This window comes from Pelophylax lessonae (assembly GCF_965119305.1).
Source record: "Pelophylax lessonae genome assembly, chromosome: 1".
Classification (NCBI taxonomy): Eukaryota; Metazoa; Chordata; class Amphibia; order Anura; family Ranidae; genus Pelophylax; species Pelophylax lessonae.
In genome coordinates this window covers 593,797,207-593,824,070 of record NC_138768.1, presented here as the reverse complement: position 1 = coordinate 593,824,070, position 26,864 = coordinate 593,797,207, and the positions used below count along the sequence as shown (strand labels likewise).

At 42.3% G+C, this 26,864-nt stretch overlaps 1 protein-coding gene across 2 annotated transcripts in view; it reads right to left on the bottom strand.

The window, feature by feature from the left end:
• RAP1GDS1 (Rap1 GTPase-GDP dissociation stimulator 1) overlaps positions 1-26,864 on the bottom strand; it is a 226,473-nt gene that overhangs the window by 156,748 nt on the left and 42,861 nt on the right. The gene's annotated exons all lie outside the window — the stretch shown is intronic.

Below are 26,864 nucleotides of genomic sequence, written 5' to 3'. Positions count from 1 at the left end.
ATGTTGGCTGTCCTACTTGTGTGGATGTTGCTGCATTACGTAAGGCTGGGTTCACACTGGTGCGAATTGGATGTGGGCTTCCTCGCATCCAATTCGCATGTCAGAAGAAGCCTGTGACCAGCTCTCAATGGAGCCGGTCCACACATCTCCGGGACAGTTTGCAGGAAGTTCGTGTACATCTTCTGGTCTGTTTCAGGTCCGAATTCAGCCAAAAATTCGGACCTGAAAACGGTGAACGGGACGCACCGGACCTCCTGCTGGGAGCTGCTCCACAATCCAATGTGAACCCAGCCTAAAACGATTACTAGAATGGTTTTTACATTTTAGAATGGGGTGCCTCGAGATTGTCCATCATTTATAAAGGGTGCCTTGACTGTAAAAAGGTTGAGAAACACTGTTGTATGGTAAGTATATGAACAGAACACAGTCAAGCTTTGTAGCCATTTTACATGGTATTCTAAAGGATAAAGTGGAAGGTGCAGGAAGCAACGTGACTCAGGTAAAAGGTTAGAGAGGTTAGGAGAGAGAAGACTCACTTCCACAGGTGAAGCAACTCTTTTTTTTTTTTTTTTTTTTTTTAAACATTTGCCAACTGACCCTCACTATGTACAGCCATGAAAGGGCAATTGACATTACTGTAGGAGGGATATTCCTTGTGTGGCAGGAGAAAAAAAAAAAAGGAACCTTGCTGTTATTATTTTACTCTGTATCTTTTTTAATCCCATGTTTTAAGTAAACCTAAGGGTGGGCACTCAAGTATTCCCATATTCTTAATAAGCAGTAAAAGCACTTTACAACAGGCCCACACTACGTTATAGCCATTGGTAGGTGCAGGCACTGTGGGGAAATGTATTCCCAAAATTCATAGCAGAAGCATTGGAGTGGTTGTCTCAGCAGCTCAGCTCAATACGCTCAATCTCCCTGGATCGTCTTGTCTGTGTTTATATTAGAGATAACAAAATTGCAAAGCTGTGTCCCTGAAGGGGAGGGAAAAGGGAGATCTGTACTTCTAAAACAATGACTTCAGATCTTTCTGCTGTGAATTTGCAGATGAATTGCTCCAATGTGCTTTTATCTGCAGAGGTCAGTGAGTACTCACTTAAACCACTTAGGGTTCCGCCCTATAGCAGTTTTACTGCTACATGGTGGCACCTGTGAACCAAACCACATATACTGCTCAAAAAAATGAAAGGAACACTTTTTAATCAGAGTATAGCATCAAGTCAAACTCCTGGAATATTGATCTGGTCAGTTAAGTAGCAGAGGAGGTTGTTAATCAGTTTCAGCTGCTTGTGGGTTCATGAAATGAACAGGTGCACTAGATGGGCAACAATGAGATGACCTCAAAAACAGGAATGGTTTTAGGCCCCTTTCACACTTGTGCGACCTGTCCTGCGATTTGGGACAGCAACGTTGCATGACAAGTCATAATCCGTGATTTCCAATGAAAACCGTTCACATCTGTGCGACTTCAAGTTGCAACAACTTCAAAGTAGTTCCTGCACTACTTTGGTCCAACTTTGATGCTTTTTGAGGTCCACAGACATAGGCATCGCTTCAAGTCCAGTCAAAACCGCAGCAAACAAAGTAGCAAAATTGTGTGACTTTTAGGTCACACAAGTTTGAATGGGCCTTACAGGTTGAGGCCACTGATATTTATTTTCCCTACTCATCTTTTATGACTGTTTTTCACGAGTTTTGCATTTGGCTAGGGTCAGGGTCACTACTAGTAGCTTGAGACGAAACCTGGACCCTATAGAGGTTGCACAGGCAGTCCAACTCCTCCAGAAATGCACATCAATACAAGCCATTAGGACAGAGACTAGAGGCAAACGGGACTTTAAGGAGACAGACAACGGGCATTAAAAGTACATAAATGTATTACATGAAAAAATAAATATAAAAATAGATCATGAAAAAATATTAATATAAATTCATCAATGAAAAATTAAATATAAGTACTTACAAAATATAACTTCATCTATTTCTGACATTCTAATACTATGTGATTATCAATCTGTGCCTTGTCAATCTCAACGCATTTCGCAAAATCTGTAGTTGGCTTCATCAGGAGAAGCAGATATGAGTAGTTGATACCATAATTAGAATCTTCTCACATAACCACTAAATAATTCTCTACGTCAATTTGACTGTTCCAACGGATAACATAGCATGAAAGAAAAATCCTTCCTCCTCTTGGGAATGCAACTCTTCCCACCGAGAGTTGGGGAGAGAAGGGGAGTCAAACCATGGACAAACAGATGGTGCCTCCAGATGTACAAGCCAGAAAACTGAATCCTAGGACTGAAATTCCCTGGCAGGGATGACCGCACCAATAGGTATACATGCCATTGCCAGAAGGATTGCTACGTCTCCCAGCCCAGTCTCAAGAGCATGGAGGATATTCCAGGGGGCAGGCAGTTACTCTAGGAGAGCTAGACAGGGTTGTAGAAGGTCCTTAACCCAACAGCTGGACCAGTATCTGCTCCTTTGTGCAAGTGAGAACAGAATGAGTACAATCAGAGCCCTACAAAATTACCTCCAGCAGGCCACTGGTGTGAATATCTCTGACCAAACAATCAGAAACAGACATGAGGGTGGCCTGAGGGCCCAAAGTCCTCTAGTGGGCCCTGTGTTTACTGCCCGACACCATGGAGCTTGACTGGCATTTGCCATTAAACAGCAGAATTGGCAGGTCCATCACTGGCGCCCTGTGCTTTTCACCCTGAGCACATATGACAGACGTAAAAGGGTCTGGAGAATGTTATGCTGCCTGCAACACTGTTCAGCATGACCGGTTTGGTGGTGGGTCAGTGGTGGTGGTCTGGGAAGGCATATCCATGCAGGGATGCACAGACTTCTACAAGCTAGACAATGGCACCCTAACTGCCATTTGGTATTGGGATGAAATCCTTGTGACCCATTGTCAGACCCTACGCTGGTGCAGTGGGTCCGGGGATTCCCCTGATGCACGACAATGCCTGGCCTCATGTGGTGAAAGTATGCAGCCAGTTCCTGAAGGATAAAGGGATGAATACCACTGCATGGCCCCCACACTCACCTGACATAAATCCAATAGAACACTTCTGGGACATTTGGTTTTGGTCCGACCAAGGCTGCCAGGTTGCACCCTCGGTCTGTTAAGGTGGTCAGTGATGCCCTGGTCCAGATCTGGGAGGAAATACCCCAGGACACCATCCGTCGTCTCATTAGGAGCATGTCCTAACGTTGTCAGGCATGCATACAAGCATGTGGGAGCCATGCAAGCTACTGTGTACCATTTTCAGTTGCTGCAATGAAATTTCAGCAAAATGGACTAGCCTGCTGCAACATTTTTTCACTTTGATTTTCAGGGTGTCTTTGAATTCAGCCCTCTGTAGGTTGATAATTTTAATTTCAATCAATCAATGTGGCATCCTTTCGTTCCCAACACATTACCCAGTCCATATCAGTATGGATATCCAGCATGATATTTTCCCCATTGAGATTTGATGTGTTTTCAAAGGGTTCCTTTAAACACTTTGAGCAGTGTATATACGTGATCCAACTCTTCTGAGTAGGAAGATTACACACAGCAGAAGCCGATCGGCAGGTGTACGGTACCCGATGTCCTCCGGCACCCATCGATTGTTTGGCAGAGAGACAGAACGGGAATCTGCCTTTATAAACATGGCATATCGCTGTACTGACAAGAGGGAAGGGATGGAATGGGTGTCCCTGCAAACCAGGGAATAAATTCCATCTTTTCCCCTAGTAAAAGTACCCCACACAGTATAGTTACACACTGGCTAGGCACACAGGTAACCCTTTGATCGCCCCTGTCAACCCCTTCCCAGCCAATGTCATTAGTACAGTGACAGTGCATTTTTTTAGCACTGATCACTGCATTAGTGTCAGTGGTCCCCAAAAAGTGTCAAAAGTGTCAGAATGTCTGCCACAATATCGCAATTCCGCTACAAGTTGCTGATCACCGCCATTACTAGTATTAAAAGAAAGAAAAAAATCACAGTTTATGGACGCTAAAACTTTTGTGCAAACCAATCAATATATGCCTATTGGGATTTTTTTTACCAAAAATTTGTAGAGGAATACATATTGGCCTAAATTTATATATACCGTAAATTAAATTTTTTTACTGGATTTGTTTTATATCAAAATTATATATATATATGATATAGATAGATAGATTTATTTTTTCAAAATTGTCGGACTTTGTTTATATCGCAAAAAATAATAATAATTACAAAAGAAAAAAAAACCAGGAGGTGATCAAATACCACCAAAAGAAAGCTATTTGGGGGGGGGGGAAATAATTTTATTTGGGCACTGCTTTGCATGACTGCACAACTGCAAGTTAGGATAAATAGCCTAGTCATGAAGGGGGTAAATCTTCCAGTGGTTAACACTCATTATTATTATTATTATAAAATGTGTAGGAGGTGAGACTTCCAGTTGGCTGCATGGACATCATTTTCGCCCAGTGGAAAGCACGCCGGTTTAAGGCAGAGCAGCTGCGTATCCAAGCTAAACTTGGTAGCAATCTGTGGTGCCACAAGAGGCACATTTAAATGTGAGTGCAATCATTGTTTATATTTTGGGCATTTTAAAAACATTTGCGCAATTAAGCACTTTTTCTGTTTTTTGTCTGTCCCCAATTCATTTGGAGGAAATGAGGTGTACCCCTACATAGAATTCCTTTCTTTGGTTTTGGTCTGCTTCTTGTCAGTTTGGAGGAGAGGAACTGTACCACTGAATAAGAATATCCTTACAGAATGGCATGGCACAGGAGAGAAGGATTTATGTGCCATCAAGTGTTCCTTGACCTTTTTCTAAAAATAGAGGTCACTTGTTATATTCATATGAGTGTTTATTGCTTTCAGAGTCAAGTGGTGGAGTGCAAATCACAAGCGGAGGATTTAAGTGATTAGTATTGCACATTGGACGCACGCACAAGGAGTGTAGATTTTAAATATGAACTGATTGATTATATTACTCTTTACAGTGGCGAAATGGTTTGATCCCCTGCATATTTTGTAAGTTTGCCCACTTACAAAGAAATGAAGGGTCTATAACTGTTATCATAGGTGTATTTTAAATGATAGAGACAGAATGTCAACCAAAAATCCAGAAAAACACATGATAGAAAGGTTATAAATTAAATCCCCTACCAACCAACAATAGTTCTGGCTCATACAGACTGGCTACAGTGGTAAACAGGTTAGTCCTGTCAATTTAAGAAGGTGCTTCGAACGACAACTTAATAGGTGTATAAAAGACACCTGTCTTTCTTCCATTCGAACCCACCATCATGAGCCAGACCAAAGAGCTGTCAAAGGCAGTCCGGAACAAGATTGTAGACCTGCACAAGGCTGGAATGGGCTACAAGACCATCGGCAAAATGCTTGGTGAGAAGGTGAGAACTGTTAAAGCGACTATTTGCAAATGGGAAAACTACAAAATAACCATCAATCGCCCTCGGTCTAGAGCTGCATGCAAACTTTGTCTCATGGGGTAAGGGTGGTCATGAGAAAAATGGATGATCAGACCAGAACTACACGGGAGGAGCTTGTGATTGATCTCAGGGCAGTTGGGACCACAGTCACCAAACAAACCGATGGTAACACAACAAGCCACCATGGACTGAAATCCTGCAGTGCCCTCTAGGTCCCCCTCCTCAAAAAGGCACATTTACAGGCCTGTCTGAAGTTTTCCAATGAACATCTAAATGATTCAGAAAAGGATCAGGAGAAAGTGCTGTGGTCACTGTCAGATGAGACCAAAATTGAGCTCTTTGGCAATAACTCGATTCACCGTGTTTGGAGGAAGAAAAATGCTGACTATGACCATAAGAACCTCCCTACAGTCAAGCACGGAGATGGAAACATTATACTTTGAGGCTGTTTCTCTGCTAAAAGGTACAGGCCACCTTTGCCACATTGAGGAGCCAATGGATGGGGCCATGTTTTGAAAAATCTTGGATGAGCACCTTCTTCCCTCAGCCAGAACACTGAAAATGGGTTGTGGATGGGTCTTCAGCATGACAATGACCCAAAACAAACCACCAAGGCGACAAAGGAGTGGCTCAAAAAGAAGCACATTAAAAAAGGTACTGGAGTGCCCTAGCCAGTCACCAGACCTTAATCCTATAGAAAATTCATGTAAAGACGAGTGGACAAAAATCCCACCGAGATGTATGCAAACCTGGTAACCAACTACAAGAAATGTCTTACCTCTGTACTTGCCAACAAGGGTTTTTTCACCAAGGAAGAAATCATGTTTTACTTGGGGATCAAATACTTCTTTTACTCACTGAACTGCAACTCAATTTATAACATTTGTATCATGTGTTTTTTCTGGATTTTTGGATGATATTCTGCCTCTACCATTTAAAATACACCTATGATCAAAATTATAGACCTTTAATTTCCTTGTAAAAGGGGCAAACTTACCAAATCTGCAGGGGATCAAGTAATTATTTTCCCCACTGTATGTGACAAATATCAGAATTGGCCCACACTGAAAGTGGCTAAAACTCTAAAGGCTTTTTTTTTTTTTTTTACAAAGTTGGACCATGCTCAAAGTACATTAATTAAAATAGTAATAGTAGCCACCATTAATGTGTTCCCATTTTTCTAAACTTAACATAAGTGACTAGTTACTGCAATTCTACACATTGCACGCTTGGTCTATGTACAAGACACTCCCAATAAAACATGGTGTTTCTACAGTGTAAGTGTGACTCTACTATGATTAAATACCATTCTACCTACCTATACCTCTGTATATGTATTATATACACACATACATACATACATATACAGGGCTCGACAAACCCTGGGCGCCAGGTCGCATTTGCGACTAGAATTAGCGACCTGGCGCCTGAGCTGCCCTGCAGGAGGTGTCCTGTCCCTTTTGCGCCCCCACCTCCTCCCCGAGTGCACGGACTTCCGCGTCGTCCGAAAATTGAGGCCCCGGCTTTTCGGCCTTCTTCTGTGAGATGAGAGAGGCTTTTAATGGGGAACTGGCGCCCTCTTGTGGTGGCCGGGAGTAATGACTGTTTCCACTGCCTGTTCTCAATGCATTCCCATCTCCTTCCCAAGAGGAGATGAGAGGGAAGTTTTTGCAGGCTTCATCTTTTTTTTTTTTTTTCCTCATCGCCATGCCACAGCCACAGCTGAAGGCCCCTTTCACACGGGCTGTCTGATCAGGTCCGCCTGTCAGTTTTTCAGGCAGACCTGATCGGACCCTTCATTCTCCTCTATGGAGCAGTAATCTGATCCTGTCGGCCAAAAACAGATGGATGGTGGTTCTATTTTCTATCCATCCCGTGGATCGGATCAGATGGCATCGGATGGAAAGAGACAGTCTGTTTCCATCCAATTGCGCTATAGAGGAGAGTGGGGTTCTAGTCGTATTTATGTGTAAATTTAGTATCCGTTTTATTAAATAAAGCTTGGTTGTTAGTTTAAAAAAAAAAAAAACTGGCTCCTAACTTTTTTAGCTGGCTCCTAGATTTTAGGCACATTTGTCAAGCCCTGTATATATATATATATATATATATATATATACTACGTTTTATTCAAGTTTTAAGTGTGACTCAAATGCTGAGAATGATCCGGAGAACGGTCCATGGATGTAAACACATCAAGAACCTGGCAGCCTCTAGCAAATGCAATTTCAATAGATTTCCAGTACATGCAACAGAATTATATTTTGTATTAGCTCAGACATCTGTATTTGGATATCATAATGTTAGCACCACTCTTCTATATTTCTAGTGCCTACAAATGCCTCTGCAAATGCTCCCTAAAGAAAGTGCTGAGAATTAAACAGTAAACAAAAGGTGAACTCATACTTGTCCATTAGAGATCTGCTTAGTGTCTAGTTGTTATGCCAACTCCCTACTTAAAGGCCACGGTGAGACGGTGAACTGTCGGAGAGGATTTTCAAGTGAAACCGTAATGGTAACATGCTGTGAAAAGAATACGCATTGGCAGTTAATTCTGCAAATGTATTCCTCACAAAACGTATCTAACAATTAAATTATTTTTCTTGCAAAACTGATATAACTAAAAAGAATACATACATATAAGAAGCACCATCGCTAATTGGAATTCTCAACCTTTATATATCAGATGGCAATCTCTGCATTAGTGCTGTTGAAACAATTTTCTACATTGCCCTAAAATCTGTAGACAAAACCATTGGGATCCTGGCTTACATCTGCACCTCCTAGTTTCACCCTTTTTGTTTTAAATGGCCATACGTACTTTTCAAGGGTCACGGGTTATCATCTGAAGTACTTCTCAAGGGTCACAAGAAGCCCAAAGGGATCACTAGCTCAGCACCAAATGGTTTTATAGTAATAATGGATGTTTCGTCAAGAACAGATATTTCTTCAGGGTGTATCAATCTCCAGCATTTCCTTATCAATATTTTACATTTATGGGTTCAAACCACTCAAAGTGATTTCTTAGGCCAAGTTCACATGTAGGCCTTTCGGGGCGTTTTTCAGCTCCAAGGATCAGCTCAAAAAACGCCCAACAAGACAAATCCTATTCATTTCAATGGCCCCTGTTCACATCTGAGCGTTCCGACGCCTTAAGCAAAACGCCCGACACTCCAAAAAGTACATGAGCTTCTTTTTGGGCAGATTACAGACGTTTTTGCCCCATAGACTTAATGCAAACGCTGGAAAGGTGACAGAGCGTTTTACAGGCGTTTTACCTGTAAAAAGCTTGTAAAAACGCCTGGAAAACATCTGAAAAACGCCTATAAAATAGCAACACCTAGATCTGAACGTAGCCTTAACAGTCGAAACAAGTTAGGCTAAGGCTCGGGTCACACTGGTGCGACCACAAAGTCACGTGACTTACAGTGCGACTTTGCCATGTGACTTCCGCAACTTCAGAGAATGCCTGGGTAATCTTTCTGTAATGTCGGATCCAAATCACATCCATTGAGATGAGGACCTGAATTGGAGGCGACATCCCTTAACCACTTTCCTACTGAGCACTTCTACCCCCTTCCTGCCCAGGCCAATTTTCAGCATGGTCACATTTTGAATGACAATTGCATGGTCATGCAACACTGTACCCATATAAAAAAAAAAAAAAAAAAAATTCCCACACACAATAGAGCTTTCTTTTGGTGATATTTAATCAACACTGGGTATTTTTATGTTTTGCTAAACAAACAAAAAAGCCCAAAAATGTTAAAAAATAAAATAAATTCATAGTTTGTTAAAATTTTTTGCAAACAGGTAATTTTTCCTCCTTCATTGATGTGCGCTGATGAAGCTGCACTGATGGGCACTGGTGAGGCTGCACTGATAGGCGGCACTGAGAGGTAGCACTGTTAGGTGACATTGATGATGAGGCACTGATAGGCACTGGTAAGCGCCATTGGTGGGCAAATGCTTGGACCAATGTGCCTTTCACACTGTCAGCGTGAAGGGGGAAAAAAAATAAAAATCGATGACCTGGCCAATCACGTCCACACCACATCCCAATTATAAATAAAAATACAAAAGAGCAGAAAACAGCGGGACTTTACAAGTGTTGACCTCCCCCTTCAGTGCTACTATAAACAAATACACATACATTTAGTAAAATATTTTCTTTATTGAATTACAAACATTGATAATTAAGGCCCCGTTCACATAGGGGCGACGCTACTTCGCACCGCGACCTCGGAGCGGCTGCCACGGACTTCATAACATTGAAGTCTATGGCGGTTGCCTCCTGGTCGCCCCAAAGAAGCTCCGGACCCTTTTTCTTGTGTCGCTCCTATTAGAACGGGTCCGCAGCTTCCCTATGGGAGGCGACCTGCGGCGACCTGTGAGGCGACCAGGTCGCCTCACAGGTCGCCCTAGTGTGAACCGGGACTAAAAATTCAAGTCATTGAAAAATTATATTTCCTAAATTCAAACGACGATATTGCATTTTGTACAAGGTAACGCATAATAACACCCTCAAAGCTACGGGTTCCTCCCCTTTCAAATCAGCTACATAGCACAGTAAAGCCAAGATGTGAAGAGGACGAGACCCCTTCCGACGCATTTTGCCTTATGGCTTCTTCGGGGGTGATTAGATAGAGGGTTCAGATGAGCTAATTTGTGAGAATAATAGCAATTTCGGAGAGAGTCACAGGTACTCCTATCGATCAGGTCAGATAGCCACTAGTAGCCAGGAACATCAAGGATTAACTCAAAACCAACCCGAGAAAAGAGGGGGGGGACCAAAAAAAGGGCAGGAAAGGAGGGGGAGACCAACGGCTCCACTTCCACTAATCTCCAACACAGAGAGAGGAAGGAAAACTTCAGATAAATTCCAGACTAATTCCAGAAGGAGAGAGATCACTGCATTAAAGTGGAGTTCCACCCTAAAATGTAACTTCGGTCCATCTTCTTGCTCCGGGTCACCTAAAAAACAAATGGATAATCACAATTTTTTTTTTTTACTTACCTTGTTTTAGAAGATAATATACTTACCTTACTTCCTCTTTCTCCCTCGGCGGCCACGGCGAGTCGTCACTTCCTGGCTTGCAATGATTCCCGGGAGCTGAACCTCATCGCTCCCAGGAATCAATGCGCCTGCACCAGCCCCAACGTCAGTTCCGGTGCAGGCGCGTCATACCTTGCTAGACAGCTTCTGGGCATGCCCAGAAGCTGTGCAGGGATGACGGTGCAGCCCCAGAAGTGATGGCGGGGCCGATGCAGTGCATCGTGGGACCGAAGAGGACGCAGAAGAGGATCACGCTGGCTTCAGCTGCCCACAACTGAGATGGCAGCGCTGGACAATACATTTTCAAGGTAAGTATTTCTTCTAAAAGGTAAGTGCAACCCGGGACAGTTCAGAGGCTATTCCATTGTGGAATGCACTAGCCCTGACTGTCCCGGGGGTATTTTTATGTATTTTTTTTTGTTTTAGGTGGAACTCCGCTTTAAGTTCAGTAAACACTTCTATACAGTCTATGCAGTCCCCTCTTATTCAGCCATCACGCCATGAACCTCCTCTGATAGGTAACAAAAAGCAGATAACTGGCTTCTGCTTACATCATGTGATCAGCTGTCATTGGCAGATTTGTGAGGAAAAACCTCCTGCATTTTTCAGTATCACGGAGAAGGAGGTGGAAAGCTGCAGTTATAGGTCTCAGACACTGTGTGAGAGCTGACTGGAGGAGAGGCACACACCCCCCTAAACACACAGCTGTTGTGAATAGCTGTGCGCTGAGCTTTCTCCCCCCCTCCCAACACAAATTTTATCTCATGTGTCTTCCCAGAAGTGACTCATGCTGATAGAGGAACAAAGCACCAGAGAGAAACTACACTTAGAGCTTTAGGGAGAAAAAAGTTAACATTACAGATATATGTGCTTTGCTCAGATTTCATGACTGAGGTTTACAACCACTTTAAGCAGTGTACTCGGGGACCAAAATGGATGGATCTGGGACAGGACCTCCTGTCAGTTTTTATCACTGACTGTGTCCCCACTGGAGGGATTACCGCCTCTATTGGTCTTAGTGACCACTATCACTAGTACTGAAAGTAAGGGAAAATCCAACATTTTGAATTGTCCCAGAACAGGATTAGAGAAGAAATCTTCCAGAAGGTATACTGTAAAGGAGACTGTGGATCTTCCCTCACTTTGGAGAGATTTCCTCTTGCTTCCTATTGTGTCTACGAGAGAGCAAGTAAAAGAGAAAATTTCTCCAATGGAACCGAGATAGCAAAAAAAACCTGACAAGGGTTTTAATCACTCCATACTTTATTCAAAATTAAAAAAACAGTTTAGGCATTAAATATAAATTTGAGACTACCGTCTTATGGGATATCTGAAGATCTCAGAGTGTATACTAGTTTGTCAAGTTGTAAAACGTGGACATCATGTCATAAAATCACAGTTTTATTGTATGACTGCTGAAGAAAGAAAAAGAAAACTTTTCATTATTATGTAAATTTTCTTTTGTAATCAGAATACAACTTGGAGGAACATCAACAACGAAAAGACAAATGAATAAAACCTGTTTAATCAGGCAATGCCTACAGAAGATGAAGAACGTAACCTGCACCTCATTGTCTACATTTCTGCAGAATAAATGCTTGATAAAACAACCTTGTCTCTTTGTTGGCACTTTCCATCTCATTTATATGCTAGGCAGTATATTTTCTAAGAAAAGCGGTGAGGCTTTCCGTACAAAACATTTCTCATCTGATCGCTCCCTGCCTTGAAAAAGCCACTTCACACTAATTCTAAAGCTGGCCACACACAAAATAGTCACATTTTCTGCTTGACAGAGCAACTTGATTGCAATAGGCACCGTTCTGTCTGAACAGTGACACCATGCACATGCCAAAGTGGAGACCACATTTCTAGACTGCCCAATCAATATCATATTTAATGTGGCCACAAATGCCAGGAGATCAAGCCAATATGGGACAAACCCCAGAAGCTAGATAACACATGCAACTAAAAACATAGATGATGCTCATATATTGGAAAGCTTTCCTATTTTTTTAAACAATCTTTTTTTATTTACGAAAAATAGAAATAGATGCATGCAGGGGAGAACATAGATGAAACAGTCTACTGAGGTCTACATTAAACCATGCTGAAACCAGATGAAACAAACAGATTCCCCCATCTCCACAAATCAAGGTGGATGGAGGAATCCTCCCCCCAGCTCTATTGTTTTCTGACAGTGACTCCTGAGCTCTCAGAATACACTCTGAGCAATGCAGCTGATTGGCTGCATGCACTGATCTAGTGAAAACTTTCCAAAATTCCCATTTGAGAAAAGATTATCTAACTGACTTCTCTCTAGCGGGAACAGCCATAGGTAGATTGAAAATTCATCCAGTCCCTGCTGAACTGGATACATTTCAATTAATCTATGGCCAGCTTAAGGGTCCATTCACACTAGCGCGACTTGGTCGCCTGACAAGTCGCGGTCAGTCGCTCGCCATTGAATAGTACAGGACCCATTCTAATAGGAGCGACACAAGTCGCCGCGACTTAGAAAAAGGGTCTACTACTTTGGGGTCTACCTGTACTACTTTGGGGTGATCTGGAGGCGACCTGCATTGACTTCAATTATATGAAGTCCGTGCAATGCAAGTCGCGCCGCGACTTCACAGGTCGCCCCACAAAATCCTGTTGCATCAGTCTGAATGGGCTGTAAAAGCCCAACTCCAGGTTCCACTGCAAGGGTTAATTCCTTGTTTAGTCTAATGCCTAGTACACACGATGAGAATATCAGACAAAAAAAAAAAAACACATTCAGAGCGATAGTCCATCGTCCAATAATATATTTGTTAGTACACAGCTTTCGAGAGGTGATCATGTCATTTCATGCGAAATTATCTGAAGGGAAAAGCATGAACATTTCTTGTAACCGAATTAACATTTTTCTTGAAATTAGTATATTTGTACAAAAAAAAAAAAAAATCCTGTGACCAAGACCCCACATGCTCAGAAACTAAAGAATACATTACAGTACAATACATGACTTGCAAAGTTGTATTCGGTCTTACAAGAACAATTTTTTTTTTAAATATGACAGTAGCATCCAAAAAAAAAAAAAAAAAGACCATTATTAATCCAATATTTTCATGGTGTGTACTAGGCTTAAGGGCAGAGTATTGAGGAGTAAATACTTTCCTTATACCTCCCTCCAGCACTGGGATCAGACCCCCGCAGCCTGCTCTGTGAGATGCGAACAGCTCGCCTTATACCCCACTCCACCACTCCCCTCCACCTGATGCCCTGTTCTGTGGGTGGAGATGTTCAGCACTGGTCGCACTCCACCCTCCTCAGCATATCATACAGAGTTATGCCCCGTACACGCGTGCAGATTATCTGAAGACTTTTGTCTGCAGACTTACCAAAACCATATAATATGAGGTCAAACCTAAACACTTTCAATTTGTATGCAATCCGGCAGGCCCTTGCACTACATAGAAAAGGTAAATCTGAAGACAAAAGTCTTCAGATAATCTGCACGTGTGTACGGGGCATTAAGGTCCCTGTATTATAAGTGATGATACTTAACATCTGGAGGAGAGCGGTGGAGCAGGGTATAAGGTAAGTGTTAGAGCCTCTTTAACTCTCTCCTAGATATTACGAGCATTTAAAGTGGAATTAAACCTAAAAAAAATAAACACTAAATAGAATTTTTTCGAGAGAAGAGACCCCATTGGTCTCTTCTGTTATTAACCCTTCCCTCTGCCTGTCAATTTATGAACCGCTAAGCTACACATGCGCAGCTCATAATACATTTAGAGCAACACTCTGTGCCGTAATGATGCGACACAGATGCTTCATCATGGCACGGCAAACTGAATGGCTGAAGAGTCAGAACCCTAAAGGAAGACCGGGAAAAGATGGCAGCGCCTGTGACCAACAGGAGCACTGACAGCTTAGAGCTGGAGGGGATAGCTTGCAAGGTAAGTCTCATATTGTTAGTATGCATTGCATATTAGTACGTATATTATGGCTAAAAGCTCCAGGAGCCCAAAAAAAAAAACTGGTGGAGATTTAATTCTGCTTTAACCTGTGAGCGCTTCCCTGCAAGGAAGGATTTTTTCATTTTCATGGATTTGAACTTTAGGTCTACATTCACACTTGAGTGTAGAATATTTGGGCGATTTTAAAATGTTTTTTTTTTGTACTTTATTTTGCATGTGTTAAGAGTGATGTGCTATTCAGGATTGCCTGTCTTTGGCCATATTAGACATATAGCAAAACATGTTCGTGTTTTTCAGGCGCTCCCATTGAGGTCTATTTGGGCCAAAAATGCTCCAGTCTGCCCTAAAAGAAGTTCTTTTTCTAGTGAAAGGTGTCTTGTGCAAAAAATATGTTAGCAGGCACCATTTAAAACAATTTAATTCTGGGCATTTTGTAGCTTTAAGGTTCAAAATACTTAGGTGCATATAAGCCTAAAGGGAATCGGTCATAAAGAAAAACATTTGTGGTGGTGGAAGCTACCCTTCTAATGCTGGCCATACATGCACAGAATTTCGACAAAAACTGGATCGTTTTCAGAAAGATCGTTCGACATTCGTGCCATTAGTGAACCCAACTTTACTGACGATTTCGACCATGGGTCTGGCTAATGTTGGATATGAAGTGAAAACTTTTACCGTTTCAACTAAAGTGTATACGTGTATGTTATTGTCGAAACTAAAAGAATATTTGGACTACTTTTAATAGAGGATCTGCTACAACGTCCATCATATGATTCTGATATACAAGAGGGCTTAAAGAAGAATTCTCTGTAGCCTACAACAACCTATTAGAAAGTCGTATTGCCTAACCTGAAATGTAAAAATAGAAATTTGAAAGTGAATGCATGCTACAGACCAGAATTGTGTCCTCCCGTTACGGGTTTGGAATTATTTAGCGAAGGAAAGGCTTGTAGCCTCCGTCAATGCCTCTCTACTAATGTGTCCTAGAAATTGAGTGCTTTTTTGAAGGCACTTTCAGTGATGAATTCCACTGTAGATAAACACTGCAGAAAACAACATAGCATTATGACAGCACTGCTCACGCTGGTATTGAACTAGGTTATCCAAGACAGCAGCTGGATCCAGCACTATACTCAAGAAAAATGATTGTGTCCCTGGGAATCTGATTATGGGCCCACTCACCTACTAGGAAATCCAATTATTATCAGTTTTGATATATCCTAGAGTCATCACCAAGAATTTGACTGTCTTCCCAACAACCAATCAATCATATTCTACATTTAAAAGGCATTCTTTCATCTGACTGGTTGAATTTGCTAAACAATTTTTTTAAAATAGATTCCCTGATAAAAAAAAATCTTTTATGTTGGCTGAATTTAATGCACGTGTCTTTTTCTCAAACTATAAGGGGAAGGTCACAGTAGGCAAAAAGTAAAGTAATGAGATAACGAAGATGAAAAAAAAGCGTGATAAAAAAAAAAAAGAAGAAGAGGTGAACAAACCATTGTAGAGTTTTAGAATCAATCTATTTGGAGCATGCATGTTAGGAATGCCACTATAGGAGTCGGTGGGAAGAACCAAAAGGAAAGCAGGTAGCGCGTGCCGCTTTATCATTGCAGCCTCATCAGCGCCCATCCGTGCAGCCTCATCAGCGCCCATCCGTGCAGCCTCATCAGCGCCCATCCATGCAAAGAATGGTTACTTATTTGCAAAAAATGATAACAGAAACTATGAAAAACGTTTTTTATTCCAACATTTTTGTTTTTTTATTTTGTTTTTTTTTTTTAGCAAAAAAAAAAAAAAAACCTTAATGATAATTAAATACCACCAAATGAAAGCTACATCTCTCTAAAAAGAAAATGATAAAAATTTCACTTTAGTACTGTGTTGCATGACCATGTAATTGTCATTCAAAGTGTGACAGCGCTGGAAGCTGAAAATTGGCCTGGGCATGAAGGGGGTGATCGTGCCCACTACTGAAGAGATTAAATTCCTTTTAAAGTTTAGGACACCTGCACTGGTTGGGAAAGAACCTGCTGGATTTTTTACACATGGGCCGCTAGAAATGCAAGAATAAAGAATAAATCATCTTCTTTTACAGGCTGTACTTATTCTGTTACCCTGTAGTGACCGGGCTATTTTAACCTCATCATAGGGAAAGTATTGTTTTAGTCTTTGCTGGAAATCTCCCTACCCAATTGCAAGCACAAGGTTAAATCACTTAGTATTTTGATATTAAAATCATCCATACAGACTAGCCCAGCGTCAGCAAACTGGTCACTTAATTTCGGAAAGGGATTGCAATGTCTTGTCACATGAATTTTTTTAAATGACCTTCCTTTCATCTTCACGTGTGGGTGAAGCTGAAACAAATGGCTTGCATTTTACAGGATTAAGCTGGCTATACAATAGTTAATTTCTCGATTGAACGTTCATACAGTCATGTGAAAATTTATACAAAAATTACCATCAATACATTTGATGACTTGACGAATGACATTCAAAAGTACTTAAAAATAAAAAAATATTGGTTTTAACATTCCATTTTCACAAATAAAAATCACAATTATGAGAAATTTGTTTAAGGAAAAAAAAAATTCCCTTCTGCTCCTTCAAATTTTCTTGCCACTGCAGTCGAAATCTCAACAAGTGTATGGACAGCTATACACTATACAGAGCCAACTATACAGGTTTATCCAACAGAAATAACAATATACAGGTATTAACCACTTAAGCCCCTGGAAGATTCTACCCCCTTCCTGACCAGGGGGTATTTTGCGATTCGGCACTGCGTGACTTTAACGGACAATTACGCGGTCGTGCGACGCTGTACCTAAACGAATTTGATGTCCTTTTTTTCCCCACAAACAGAGCTTTCTTTTGGTGGTATTTGATCACCTGTGCGATTTTTTGATCACGCGCTATAAACAAAAAAAGAGCATCAATTTTGCAAAAATAATATTTTTCACATTTTTTTATATGAAATTCCCCAAAAAAAAAAAAAAGGAAAAATCAAAATTTTTTAACATTTTCGGGCAATTTGTTTTCTGCTACATATGTTTGGTAAAAAAAAAAAAAAAAAAAAAAATCGCAAAAAGCGTATTTTGATTGGTTTGCGCAAAAGTTATTGCGTTTACTAACAAAGGGAAAGATTTTTGTAATTTTTGTTGTTTTTTTTTTTAACGCGTAATCACGGCGATCTGCGATTTTTTTGCGGTACTGCGACATTGCTGCGGACAGATCGGACCCTTGACTGACATTTTTTACACTTTTGGGGTTACCAGTGACATTTCTACAGTAATCAGTGCTATATATATGCACTGTTACTGTAAAAATACACTGGCAGTGAAGGGGTTAACTTTATTTGAGAGGGAGGGGCTGTGTGTGTCCCTAGGGGCGTGATTCTAACTGTGATTGGCTGTCTGTTGAGCTGTAGTTACACTGATCAACGGTCCTACATAGTAGAACCGTATGATCGGTGTCTCTACACAGGGGAGAATGACAGGCAGCTTGTTTACACAAGCTGCCCGACTTTCTCCCTCTCCCCCGCCGATCGCAGAGTGAGCGGCGGACATCGGGTCCGCCGGTCACACGCGCGGGGGGGGGGTCCGGGACCGCGCGGGAGCGCGACGCCGGCGGTGCGCGCTCGCTCCCCAGAGCCTCACAGGCTTTGCCTGTGAGGGGCTGACCGCCGCAGTAAATCTACTTGCGGCGGTCGGCAAGTGGTTAAGACTATGATATTCAGTGAGGTAGTTTAAAAGGAGAAGTAGGGCCAAAGCTCTTCTGGCCATACTTCTGCCCTAAGTTCACCCCTGTGACCCAGATTCCGACAACACGGGCAAAAGGCTGCTTTCGGCTGACGTCACAGGGCTAGTCCAGGCTCTGCAGGGATCCGAACAGTAATGTTAGGATCAGCGCAGAAGCCTGACTGGCAGCACGCTCAGCATCTCCCTGAGCCAGCTACTCCCGCTCCTGCCCCCCTCCCCCCAGTCACCACTCTGTGCTCAGAGCGGACCCGAAAACTGACTGATCAGTTCTCTTTGATCGCTCAGTTCTCAGTGAAGATATGGCGGGACATTGGATTGATGCTGCAGCCATCTAGGTGGGTATTCGAGTTGGGCCAAACACCACTCAGTTTGGTTCACAAAACTCCCGAACATGGAAAAAGTTCAGACCCGAGCCACAAACCCTAATAAAGTCCCCATTTTGAAGGCTAGTGTGCAAGGTATTGGACATAAAAAGGGTATTGAGGCCCGGGTACTGCCCTGGGGAACATGTATCAATGCAAAAAAAAAAAAAGAAGGAGCAGTGATTTTAAAGATGCTTAAAGTGAAACAATAAAAATAAAAAAAGTCCTTATAAAATATAGTGTCTGCGGGGTTTCCCTTAGTCTGCCTGTAAAGTGGCACATCTGTACTGTGTATAGAACCTGCTGCAGCAAAACTGACATATGTAAAGAAAAAAAAAAAAAAAGACATTTAAATTGATTTTTCCTGCAAGCTTTCTTTATTTTGTAAACAATGGTTTGGGGATTCAGTCCGTATGATGAGGCCACAATGTAGTGCACTAGGGACAAGATGAGAGATTATTTTGGATAAATTCTGGTGTCTCTATGGCAGACTTTGGATGGAAATAAAGTTTTGCACCACAGTGAGCAAGCCTTATGTGAAGAAGCCAAATTATAGTACACTCAGGCCCAAGTGGGGGAAAATTATTGTCAATTTGTTGTTTATCAGTGTTCTCCCCTCTCTGTAGGCTCATGTTACTCCTTTCCTCACCAGAACCAACATCAGATTCAAGTAATAGCTGTGCATCCTCAAGAAGCAAGTGGGTGACACTGTGTTCAAATAAATCAGCTGACTCCTCCATGCTGGATTTTGGGGCTATGGCAGGAGTAGCTGTGGACAAGGAGGCAGAATTGGCCGCTCTGGCAGCTGTGGTGGACTGCACACTAGTGACAGCTTGGGTCAGAGAGGATGAGGAAGGTTTAGTAAGCCAGTCCACCACCTGCTCTGCATGCTGTGACTGGATAGCACGGGCAACATCACTAAGCAGAGGAAATGGTGTCCTGCCCGAGGACAGACCAAGTCCACCTTTGCCTGTGGACACAGACGCTGCTGCCCCCCTCATAGTGCCATGGGAACTAGTAGGAGCACTGTAACGTCCCTGATTACCATGTCTGCCTCTCCTTGTTAGCCTCCCAGACATGATTGGGGGGGGGCTTATTACTCAAATGTTATATATACTACTAGGAAATAGCTGATTGGATGCACTTTACTGAATAAAAAGTGGTGTTTGCTGCACTTTAAGTTGATGACTGCCGATGACATAAATTGAAAAAATATAAAAAAAAAAAAAAAAAAAAAAAGAAATGGAGTAAATAAAAGTAAAAAAAAAAAAAAAAAAAAAAAGAAGAAGAAGGGAAAACCAGCATCGCAGTAAGAAACACTGCTGCGGCTGACAATTTAAAAAAAAGGGGACAGGCAGGGGAAGAAAGAAAATAAAGTGTGTATACAGCACTAAATGTAAGGTAATGTTGTTAAACACGACACTGACACTACACTTAGTGATGGTTCACACTGCAGCGGCACGACTTCGGGGGCGACCTGTGAAGTCGCGTGCACCGCGACTTCGGCATGACTTGCACGGACTTCATAAAATGAATGTCTATGCAAGTCGCTCCAGGTCGCCCCGAAGTAGTACATGACCCTTTTTCTAAGTCGGTGCGACTTGTGTCGCTCCTATTAGAACGGTTCCTGTACCAGTCAATGGACCGTGACAGTGCATGACTTGTCAGGCTGACCAAGTCGCCTGACACGTCGTACTAGTGTGAATGGACACTCAGTCACAATAACACACTAACTAGCTATCACTGAGCCCTGCTTTATCTCCAACACCACACTGCAAAAGGTTCCTGTGGAAAGTTTTATAGTGTGGGGGTGGGACTACGAGCACTGAGCCATGATTGGGCAAAGTCATCATGACAGTGCTCTGTGCCCTGATTAGGCAAAGCCTTGCCCCTGACCAGGGCTCATTCACATTGCTTCAACCAATTGGGGCCCTAGAATGCATAATGCAGCGTGCAGTGGATCGCAGGGTGCTCGGTGGGCGAACACCCCACTGAGCGTTCCGCAAAGTCAGGTGTTCGCTCAACACACAAACAGATGATGTTCGGGCCAAATTTATGCTTGGGCTGAACTGCTCGCCCAACACTAGTGAGTACGTTTGTTTATTTTTTTTTATTGGCGCACTTCTCTTTCAAAGTAAACCTGCCTCTTGCCTAAATTGCATCTGGTAATAGGCAAAGATGGCAAGCGACACGCTCCATCTAGTGACAAGCATCATTCTGCATCTGGTGGTAAGCGACGGCGGTAAGCAACATGCTGCATCTAGTGGCAGGATACAGGGACAGGATCCATCTAGTGACAAGCGTCATTCTGCATCTGGTGGCAAGCGACGGCGGTAAGCAACATGCTGCATCTAGTGGCAGGATACAGTGACAGGCTCCATCTAGTGGCAAGTGTCATTCTGCATCTGGTGGCAAGCGACGGTGCTAAGCAACATGCTGCATCTAGTGGCAGGATACAGTGGTAAACGACACACTGCATCTGGTGGCAAGCGACAGTGACAAGAAACATGCTGCATCTGGTCGCAGGCTACAGTGACAAGTTAAAGGCTGGGGACCACTGTTCTAGAGGAACCTGCACATAGCAGTAGCTTCCAGGTTCAACTTCAAGGAGTTGGCTCTGCCACACTCCATCTCATCCCTCATTGCACCGTGTGCAGCCTTCCTAGCCAACAGACAAGCACAAATTGCAGGGGGAAGCGAGAGCAATGAGTTCGTAGCTGGGTGTCGATATCTGCATGGTAAATGCCTTACGTTCAGGGCTCCTGAGGCACATTTTCTTAAATGGTTATAAAAGGGGAGTCAGATTAATTGCTATGGGAGTTACAGTTATTCTTAAAGACACTTTGAAGAATGAGTTTTGCCATGCTATTCCAATTATGCAATTTAATGTTTTGTCTACATGCACGAATCAAAATTTCTGTATGTAGGAGGAATAAAATGAGCACAGCTACAGAAAGCTGGAAATACAGACACACTTTCCTCCTCATTAGCAAGAAGTGTTAAAATGAAAAACTGTATAACCGCAGCCGATTTCCTATATATTTTGAACCTACAAGTAAACTTGTTTTAAAAATAATATAAAGAAAAAGGGATATTTAATGTGTATATAGGGAACTTTCTGGTGTCTTAACTCTCCCGTATTAAACCCAAAACCAAAAATGTAATACAGAATATTGTAACTTACCAATGTGGTGTCTGCATTCGTTTTCTTTTTTTCCCCTCCATATTTCACCTGGTGATCTGGCCAGTAACACACCTCCTGTATTAAAGTGCATATACTCTGGATGAAGGCGCACCTTTGGACAACAGCTTTGTTAATCTGGGGTGAGGGGAGTGTTTGTTGTACTAGCAGATTTAAACACACTAACAAATTGAAGCCAAAATCCAGCTAACACTTTAGAAGTAAAAGTAGATTTGATTTGGAGAGGCTTCCTTTTAGAATATTTTAGCCTAAATGTCAATGCATGCATTTCAATAGTTAATGGCCATTTGAGTATTTTTTGGTCAGATTCAAATAAACAGATCACTGAAAGATCTAGAGATCTTCCAAACATATTGGCCATAAAAACCCAGGACTTAACAATAAAAGATGTATGTGGGGGGCATTTTGATGCATGTAGGAGGCATTTTAAAGAGGAAGTAAACCCTCCTCTGACACTTTTCCCTATAAGTAAGCCTATATTAAAGCGGAGTTCCACCCTGGATTTTTTTTTTTTTTTTTTTTTTTTTTAATACCCCCGGGACAGTCAGGGCTAGTGCATTCCACAATGGCTAGCCTCTGATCTGTCCCGGGTTGCACTTACCTGTTAGGACAAATACTTACCTTGCAAACGTCTTGTCCAGCGCTGCCATCTCAGATGTGGGCAGCTTGAAGCCAGCGCGTCCTCTTCGGCGTCTTCTTCCGCCTTCTTTGGTCCCACGATGCTCTGCGCCGGCCCCGACGTCACTTCCGGGTCGCGCGCGTCATCCCTCCACAGCTTCTGGGCATGCCCAGAAGCTGTTTAGAAGGGGATGACGCGCGCGACCCGGAACTGACGTCGGGGCCGGTGCAGGCGCAATGATTCCTGGGAGCTATGACGTCCAGCTCCCAGGAATCATTGCAGAGCCAGGAAGTGACGACGGGCCGCGGCCGAGGAAGGAGGAAGAAGGAAGTAAGGTAAGTATATTTTCTTCGCTACGAGGTAAGTAAAAAAAAAAAAAATATGCGATTATCCATTTCTTTTTCAGGTGACCCGGAGCGAGAAGATGGAGGTAAGTATAAAAATAGGGTGGAACTCCACTTTAAGGCTTACCTATAGGTACTGTAAATATCTCCTAAACTTGTACCGTTTAGGAGATATTTACCTTACATGCAGCCAGTGACGTCACTGGCGCATGCGCTCTGAAGGAGCTCGTGCCGTTTCTTCAGAGCCCCGTGCCGTGACCGTCGGCTCCCGCGCGCGTGCGCGGGAGTGACGTCACCACGGCTCCGGCCAATCAGATGGCCGGATGCCGCGATCCCGGAAGACGGGCGACTGGACATGTCGCCAGTCAGCCAGCTAAGCTGGCGGCACGGCGGGGGCTCGTTCTTAGGTAAGTATTTCATAATGAGCTAGTATGCGATGCATACTAGCTCATTATGTGTTTCTCTTTCAGGTTTCAGAAAAATAAAAAAAATAAAAAACTTTCGAGGGTTTACAACCTCTTTAAAACAATACCTGCAATTTTGTATAGAAAAGCCTCATATTCACTGAACATTTTGTTTACCAATATTACTTATGTAGGGACAGACTATAGATAAGAGTTCTGCAACATCGGAATGTCCTAACCTCAACCCAGCAGCTGGCACAGTGTGTGTGTGTTCACCATTTCCATAGACACAATTCTCTGCTGGTTTTCCTGGCAGATCAGGACATTCAGAAGCATACAAGTCAGATCTGAAGCCTGTGTTTACATACAGTATATCAGGTAGATGAGGAGGAAAAAAGGGGAGACTTATGGAAAACCTAACTTCAACTGAACACCAACGTGTTTCTTCATGCTTTTTTCAGAAATGCTGGACAATTTTTTCACACGGGTTACTATTGAAAACGTTCACATCAATGCATTTTTGTGCCTCTGAATTTTTGGAAAGGGTCAGAGACTTTATTAAAACAAAAAAGAAACCGCTTTTTTTGCTTTTTTGGTTCAATAGACTACAATGGAGAAGCTGCAGAAAAGCATGTAGTGTGTTTTTGGCACAATTTGCATTTTTAAATCTGCCCAACATTTCCCCAAAAAAAACCCATCAAAAAACGCTGTAAAAAAACGTGGAAAGCACGACAAAAAGCACTACAGAAACGCTGAAAAGCAACATGCATAGGTGTGAATCGAGCCTTTTGTGTCCCATTTAGAAAGCTAAATTAGTTATTTTACCTCACAATAATAATTGTTCAGTTTAGAAATAAATCACTATAACATTGGTATGTATTTGCATTATGTCTGCAGCAATCGAACATTTGAAGAGGAACTAGAGCTGCACGATTCAAAAAAAAAAAAAAAAAAAATCGCAATCTCGATTTACCCCCCTCACGATCTTAAAAACAGCATGTCCTCCATTCATACGGAGCTGATCACTGCTCACTCACAGCACAACATTGCTAAGGCCTGGGAGATAGAAATGACACAATGTAAAACATTGTGTTTATAGTTGTTTTACATTGTGTCATTTCTGTTTTATATTGTGTCATTTCTGTTTTACATTGTGTCATTTCGTTCTTTTAGATCAAAGGAATGAACTTCTGTCTGTAAGTGGAGGACAGTTTAACCTCTTAAAGACTAAACCTTTTACGGACACTTGCTGCTTACAAGTTAAAATCAGTATTTTTTTGCTCAAGAATTACTTAGAAACCCCTAAACATGATATATACAGTATCTCACAAAAGTGAGTACACCCCTCACATTTTTGTAAATATTTTATTATATCTTTTCATGTGACAACACTGAAGAAATGACACTTTGCTACAATATAAAGGAGTGTACAGCTTGTATAACAGTGTAAATTTGCTGTCCCCTCAAAATAACTCAACACACAGCCATTATGGTCCAAACCGCTGGCAACAAAAGTGAGTACATCCACAAGCGCCCATGCAGACTGGCGCGACACGACTTGCTGGGGCGACCTCGGCGCGACTTGCAGGGACTTCATACAATTGAAGTCAATGCAAGTCGCCTCCAGGTCATCCCAAAGTAGTACAGGACCCTTTTTCTAAGTCGGAGCGACTTGTGTCGCTCCTATTAGAATGGGTCCACAGCTTCTCTATGGCAGGCGACCTGTCAGGCGACCAGGTCGCCTGACAGGTCGCCACAGTGTGAACGGGGTCTTAGTGTTGTCACATGAAAAGATATAATAATATATGTACACAAATGTGAGGGGGTGTACTCCTTTTTGTGAGATACTGCATATTTTTTTTAGTAGGGACCCTAGAGAATAAAATGGTGATCGTTCCAATATTTTTTTACACCGTATTTACACAGCGGTTTTTCAAACGCAATTTTTGGGGAAAAAAATACACTTTAAATAATTTTTTTTTTTTTTAAAACTAAACAGTAAAGTTAGCCCAATTTTTTTTTTTATGTGAAAAATGATGTTACGCCGAGAATCGTGATCTTTATTATAAGCAAGAAAAAAAAAAAAAGGGGGGATTCTCATTTTATCCAGAATCGTGCAGCTCTAAGAGGAACTGAACAAACATAACAGGCAGAGGGAAAAATATTAGACACCAGCATTGTTTGTAGTCTCCCTGTAGCTGATCATTCCTCCAGTACCAGAATTACCATGCCTTGTTCTGCACTGCAGTTCTGTGTGGAGACAGAGGTCAAGGCAGAGTTTTGCTTTCCTATGTCAGAGCCTCCAGCAAGAACAGCAGCAAGCAGCACAGAAGGTACATTCCCAAATCTCACACGAACACTACTAAGCCTAAAGCCGGCCATAGACGGAGCAAATTTATTTTCTGCAAACGCAGGAAAGAAATTCGATCAATTCCCCCATCAACACAAATCCCTCCCACTGAGCTATTGTATTCTTCTAACGGGGGAAGCCGTCCTCATCAGTAGAACACAGTGATTTTTCCTGGCGGCTATAACAGCTGCTAGCGATAATCGCATGTAAATCACAGAAGACAAGACAATACAGTTGGAGGTAAACTCACGATATAAAATATAGATCCATAAAGTTTTAAAGTAGGTTAAAGTGAACCTGAACTCAAAAAGTAAAGGTTTGCTATGTTAAAGACAACATTTTGAGTTGTTAAAAGGATAAGTCCAGGCAAAACCTACCTAACTCTAAACCTGCTCTGTGCCACATTCTAAACCTAATCTACCTAACCCTGTAAATCAAAAATCACTGTACTTACCTATTCTGCACCCGATCCGGTCCGGTCTCCAGCAACGGAAGCTCTGTGCAGGAGAGGGCCGACAATGGCTGTGAAATCAATGGGAAGTGACATCTTATAGACTTACTATGGGCCTTCCATTGTCGAGTGCCTCTCCTGCACCCGCCTACACGCTGAAGCAGCTACTGACAGCTCATTGGCTGCAGAATAGGTAAGTACAAAGATTTTTGCTTTACAGGGTTAGAAAGATTAGGTTTAGAATGTGGCAAAGAGCAGGTTTTGCGTTAGTTAGGTTTTGCCTGGACTTATCCTTTAATTTTCAAGTAAAATCTTGAAAAATATACATTTTTGTCTAGAATTTCCTCTGGAGTACTCCCTGGTATGTAAGTGTGCCTACAGTCTTATAATTGTTCATCTGTAGAGATCTACTGACTGTTAAGGCGGTCATAGACAGTTTGACTCTTGTCCAGTTCAGCAGAAACTAGCTGAGATTTGAACCATGTATGGGTGGCTGAATGTACCCAAGTTGATCAATTGCTCAAATTGGGTACAATCAGCCTGCCGGATTTTACAAGTAATTATTGCTAGCGACTATTATAGCCACTAGAAATTATCACTGTGTTCCCCCGGCAGGGACAGCTTCCCCTGTACTCCTAGAACAACACAATGTCTCCAAGGGACAGTTTCCCCAGGCAGCACTGACTGATGATGGGGGAATCAAGTGATTTTCTCTTTCTGGCACCCGGTGGTTGCAGGAAAGAAAATCCCTCTGTCTATGGCAGGCCTTGCTTGTATGGGGGGGGGGGGGGGGCTCAGATTCTAAGAAAATTCTATGTAAACAAGCCCTTAGTGAGTTTAAAACAGCGTGTGCTATGCTTTTGAAGGTTGGTGCTACTGTGGGATCTCCTCTGTTACA